We start from the raw sequence: 6,000 nt of genomic DNA, 5'->3' as shown, positions 1-6,000 counted from the left end.
GGACTATTTGTTTCTTACTTGCTTGGGGCTCATGAATGTGGCTATTGCAGATCTATGATGTAGAGATTATTAATATGGCAATATAGTGTACCTCTGCTTTTCTTGCCTACCATTTCATAAAAAATGTGTGCAAAAAATTATAACATGCTCCATCGGATATTATATGATAAACGTGTTTTCTTCGAGAAGTCGAGAATATGGTACTACACAAAATCACTATATGGAGACGGGAGAGTGCATTCATATCCACTATATGGTATGGTGCTGTAACAATTGTAATGAACAGCATGTTGTGGACCCAATGTGCTATCCATCTAGTTTTACTTTGGACCATTGCTGGTTATCGCTGTTTCTTATCCTTTCATCCTTACACAGGAATATAGACTTTTCTGTGAAGAGATTGCACGATCGCTACCTCTTGTGGCGGTGCTGGTATGGATAATAGCTGGGCCAAATGGGCCAGGGGACACAGGTGCAAAGCACTAGCGGACAGGTAGAATGTTTTTAGGGGCAGTCCCAGTGGTGGTTTAAGGTAGGGTACACATAACTCTTCTAAATTATCATTAATATTCTAAAAGTTCTCCTACTTACATGTTGGCCTGGCTGGCATTGTGGCAGTGGCTGTAGTACTGACTACTAGTCCTAGTTGCCATGCCATTCCCACACACTTCTGCTTCTCTCTCCTCCTCTCTCGGGCCAAGTGATCTGTGAGAAAATAAACTTAACATTGATTGTCTAGGACTTGGCTGGCAACAAGTTCAGCTAAATAGTGTTAGGTACTAACATAGGGTGGGGGGGGGGGGTACAGGTGTCGTTCTGCATGAAATACAGCTCCTGTAAGAGCACAGCATATGAATGCAATTGACTACTGTTGGATGGGCCCTATGTCACTGACAGAGCCACTGTCACCACTTTTAGGTAGGTGCACGTGTGGTGTGCTGGCACCGCTATTGCACATCACTCCCAGAGACAATCAGCTCACAGCTGTGAGCTGACTGTCAGACATTGCTGGTACTGGCCCACCTTTGAGTAATGTGGTGGGGGCCCTGGGGTGTATCCACCAAGAGCCTTCCCTATAATCCAGACCTGGGTAGTCAAGTTACAGGGCAGGTGGCAATCTAGTAGAAAGCCGGTAATAGCCAAAGGTCAGGGCCAGGGAGTGCAGGGGATAAGCCACAGGTTGGGGCAGGCAGATACGGATCATGTGGAAACTGGCCTGTGGAACAAAATGCTGAATAAGAATCAAAGTCAAGGGACAGAGCGGGGGGGAGGGGGGGGGGGATGGGGCGGGGGTCATACACAGAGGGGGATTTATCACCAATTTGTTTGGTTTATTTTACTTCACATGTACACCAATTTTGATATGAACACATTAGCTCACTTGCCTTGGATCTAGGAGCCACTGACCAGCATCAGAAGATCCACCAAAAGCACAGCAACAAAGAGGAAGATGTATCAGCAGGAGAGCAGTGTCTGAGGTGCACAGTGGCAAGCTAGGACCACCACTTATGACAATTCGTACATAATTCATTGTAACAGAAACGAGTTGTTGGATTTCAAATTGTGCTCACCTCAAGGTAGACTGTATACAGTATGTAGGCTTGTAATCTTTTATTAATGTCTTCCATGAATACACAGTCGACTGACATTTCAGTATAAAGTCAGACCTTCTTTAGATAAGGATTGCCTCAGTATGATGGTAAAGGGCAGATTACTGTAGGGCAAGTCATCTAGCAAGGAGCCACAGTGTCAATAAGAAAGGTGACAATAGGAGAACACTCCTTAATCAATGACAGTCATTTTCCCCTTACCCTCATACTCAGGCAATCCATATCTGAAGAAGGTCTCATTAAAGACCCAAACATCAGCCAACTGTGTATTTGTGGATTGCATTAATTAAATCCAACAACATTACGAGCAATATTTTGTATCTTGACTGCCAAGTATATTATATAAGATGAAGATTATCTATCTTACCCCTACAGACATTGCAATCCATGGCCATATAATAAGTATTCCATCTGCTGTGGAAAGATAGGGTCTCTGGAGGCACTGCCAGAATGTAATCCATGTGACACTTGGCAGTACTTTTAACTTTATTTTCAGTTCAGTGGTGTAAAATAATAGACTGGCTTTGACAATAGACCCTACATATTCTTTACAGAAATTCTATGTATTCCAAGTGTCAAGTGGATTGGATTCTGGTTGCATCTTTAGAAGGCTTCCACAGCAATCTGTATATACACTCACCGGCCACTTTATTAGGTACACCATGCTAGTAACGGGTTTGAACCCCTTTTGCCTTCAGAACTGCCTCAATTCTTCGTGGCATAGATTCAACAAGGTGTTGGAAGCATTCCTCAGAGATTTTGGTCCATATTGACATGATGGCATCACACAGTTGCCGCAGATTTGTCAGCTGCACATCCATGATGCGAATCTCCCGTTCCACCACATCCCAAAGATGCTCTATTGGATTGAGATCTGGTGACTGTGGAGGCCATTTGAATACATCGAACTCATTGTCATGTTCAAGAAACCAGTTTGAGATGATTCCAGCTTTATGACATGGCGCATTATCCTGCTGAAAGTAGCCATCAGATGTTGGGTACATTGTGGTCATAAAGGGATGGACATGGTCAGCAACAATACTCAGGTAGGCTGTGGCATTGCAACGATGCTCAATTGGTACCAAGGGGCCCAAAGAGTGCCAAGAAAATATTCCCCACACCATGACACCACCACCACCAGCCTGAACTATTGATACAAGGCAGGATGGATCCATGCTTTCATGTTGTTGACGCCAAATTCTGACCCTACCATCCGAATGTCGCAGCAGAAATCGAGACTCATCAGACCAGGCAACGTTTTTCCAATCTTCTACTGTCCAATTTCGATGAGCTTGTGCAAATTGTAGCCTCAGTTTCCTGTTCTTAGCTGAAAGGATTGGCACCCGGTGTGGTCTTCTGCTGCTGTAGCCCATCTGCCTCAAAGTTCGACGTACTGTGCGTTCAGACATGCTCTTTTGCCTACCTTGGTTGTAACGGGTGGCGATTTGAGTCACTGTTGCCTTTCTATCAGCTCGAACCAGTCTGCCCATTCTCCTCTGACCTCTGGCATCAACAAGGCATTTCCGCCCACAGAACTGCCGCTCACTGGATGTTTTTTCTTTTTCGGACCATTCTCTGTAAACCCTAGAGATGGTTGTGCGTGAAAATCCCAGTAGATCAGCAGTTTCTGAAAGACTTAGAGCAGCCCTTCTGGCACCAACAACCATGCCACGTTCAAAGGCACTCATATCACCTTTCTTCCCCATACTGATGCTCGGTTTAAACTGCAGGAGATTGTCTTGACCATGTCTACATGCCTAAATGCACTGAGTTGCCGCCATGTGATTGGCTGATTAGAAATTAAGTGTTAACGAACAGTTGGACAGGTGTACCTAATAAAGTGGCCGGTGAGTGTATGTGTTGACTTTTGTTGAGAGAAAACATGGCTTTTAGATTGATCATACAGAAAGAATCCTTTCAATCTGGATCCATCTCAATTGAAGTATGTGATGCTCTTTGGAAGCAATGGATGTCAACATTAGGCCATTAAAGTCAAACCCCTTTAAGTGTATTGGGGTGAACAGTTAGATTGGAGCTTATATATATTTTTGACATTGGTTATGGTTGTGACCCACTTGTAGTTTATATCTCAGGATATAAGTAGTTCGGCATTTTCGAAGTAAATGACAATTAAAAAGTTATCTGAAAACTGCTCTTAGACCATTTCATAACTATTTATACTCCTATAGACGTGGATACACTTACATCTTTGCCATTTCATTACCAGGCAATTTTCCAATTTTTCATTTCCGTTTTTCACTTCATTCTATCCACAAGCCATATCTTTTTTGTTTTTCCATTTACATAGACATAGGAGGGCTTGTTATCTGTGGGATACATTGTATTTTCTAGCGGCATCATTTAAAATTTTCATTGTACAGGGAAGCTGGAAAAAAATTCCAAATGTGGAAGTATTGGTAAAAAAACACAGGTGCACCGTATTCCTCCGGGCTTTTTTTTACATCGTTTCCTGTGCAGTCCAAATAACACCTCACCTTTAATCATTGGGTTGGTACGAACACAGTGATACCAAATTTATATAGGTTTTACTGTATAATTTTTTTTAAAATCTTTTGTGAAAAAATAAATTCTTAGTTCTGCCATATTCTGACAGCAATAACTTTTTTCATGCGATGCTGTACAGGGTTGTATAAGGTGTATATTTTTGCGGGACAAGTTGACGTTTTCATTGATTTTGGGGACTTTACTGCCTTTTGATCACTTTTTATTTTTATGTGTCGATTTAGGCATTTGGGTATCCTTTTTCTGTTAAGCGGTTCACCGCCGGGCATAGTCGTTTTCATTTTATGATAGATTGGACATTTTGAGAGGGATATCTAACATGATTATGATTTTAATTATTTATTTTTATATGTGTTCTAGGGAAAGGGGGTGATTTGAATTTTTTCATATTTTTTTAACACATTTTTTAAATTATTTCAGACCTCCTAGGGTAATTTTACCCTAGAGTGTCTAATCACTTATACGGTATACTGCTTCTGTATTAGAGTCTGTCTCTGACAAAATGTAATGCAAATCGATGAATGACAGCTTTAAGAAGTCATGGCATCACTCAACGTCCTCCGATGATGTTACGGAGGGTGTAAATCATCTATCAGATGGCGGCTCCCATAGGAATGAGTGTTAGGTGCCACTGTTAGCTTCAACCAACAGGCACCTTATTTGCAGGTTTCAGCTATGTAATACTGTCCGTGAGCCCTCTCCATACTCCACTTACTGCTGTACGACACATTTGGGTATAAAAGAGTGAAAAGAACAAGGGTCAGTTCAGAAACACCCTTTGGATTAGTCCAAAGCCCTACTGGTCTGGTGGCACAGGGGGTCCACTACCTGCAATATGATGCGTTAATACATAAGACACATACAATTATTTTAATTAATTAAACCTAATACAGGCGGTCCCCTACTTAAGAACACTCGACTTACATACGACCCCTAGTTACAAACGGACCTCTGGATATTGGTAATTTATTGTATTTTACCTACAGAACCTATCTTGTATGTAACCCGGGGACTGCCTGTATGACACAAATATCCAGATATACTGTACATTTATTTACCTGCCACAGTATGCTAGGAATAATATTTCTACATTTACAGCAGCAAGGTATCCCATAGTTTGGCTGCTTTTGGCTGAAGAATAATCAGTCTATATTGTTTCTACTAATGAGGTGTGGGAAAATATTTCTGTCTTGTCTTGTGTTGCTTGACCATCTTATACATATGTTCCTTTTTGTACAGTGCAATACTATCCAAATCGTATGGCTGAAATCAGTCATTCATATTTCCAGTATAGCTGAAAGATTAATAAACAGGTATGTAAAAATACAAAGAATATAGCGCAATATACTCTGCTACTCATGAGTACATTGTAGAAAGAAACAAAGAAAGTCTGCCTCCCCCAGCAGAGGGAAACAAACAGGAATAACTTGTATTTTCACGGTAGTTTCTGTACAGGGACCACAGTTGCCTATCTCATTCACCGGGTCTACAAGGATTATAACATTTGTGCAAGAAGCATATAAATATAAATGAGCCCACAGTAAAGATGTATTAGAAGGACATGAATAAGCAAAGAAAGTAACACAATGAGCACAATCATTAATATGTTGATCTACATGCTCTATGAACTCCACAATTGCCAAGGTAGACGGTTTTAATTAGTAATTGATACTTTTCACTCTGAGAAACATTGCTGACAATTAAAAACAGCACTTTCTTAGTAAAGCAGTTGCAGAAATTTAATCTGTCTGGTTGAACTTCTCTTCTTTAGGGGCTGCATTGTTCTTGTCATAATGCTAGAAGTTAATAGACAACTAAAATCAAATGGCTACATTTCATACACTGAGTGAAGAGGGCTGACAAAAAG

At 41.1% G+C, this 6,000-nt stretch overlaps 1 long non-coding RNA gene across 1 annotated transcript in view; it reads right to left on the bottom strand.

The window, feature by feature from the left end:
• Positions 1 to 597: 597 nt before the first annotated feature.
• The window catches only part of LOC140103945 (uncharacterized), a 72,062-nt gene continuing 66,659 nt past the window's right edge, over positions 598 to 6,000 (bottom strand). The window contains exon 3 of the long non-coding RNA XR_011850214.1: positions 598 to 705. This is a non-coding gene — a long non-coding RNA (uncharacterized lncRNA). The remainder of the gene's footprint in view (positions 706 to 6,000) is intronic.

This window comes from Engystomops pustulosus, chromosome 10 (genome assembly GCF_040894005.1).
Source record: "Engystomops pustulosus chromosome 10, aEngPut4.maternal, whole genome shotgun sequence".
Lineage (NCBI taxonomy): Eukaryota > Metazoa > Chordata > Amphibia > Anura > Leptodactylidae > Engystomops > Engystomops pustulosus.
The sequence above is the reverse complement of the archived record's forward strand: the minus strand, read 5'-3'. Positions and strand labels throughout refer to the sequence as shown.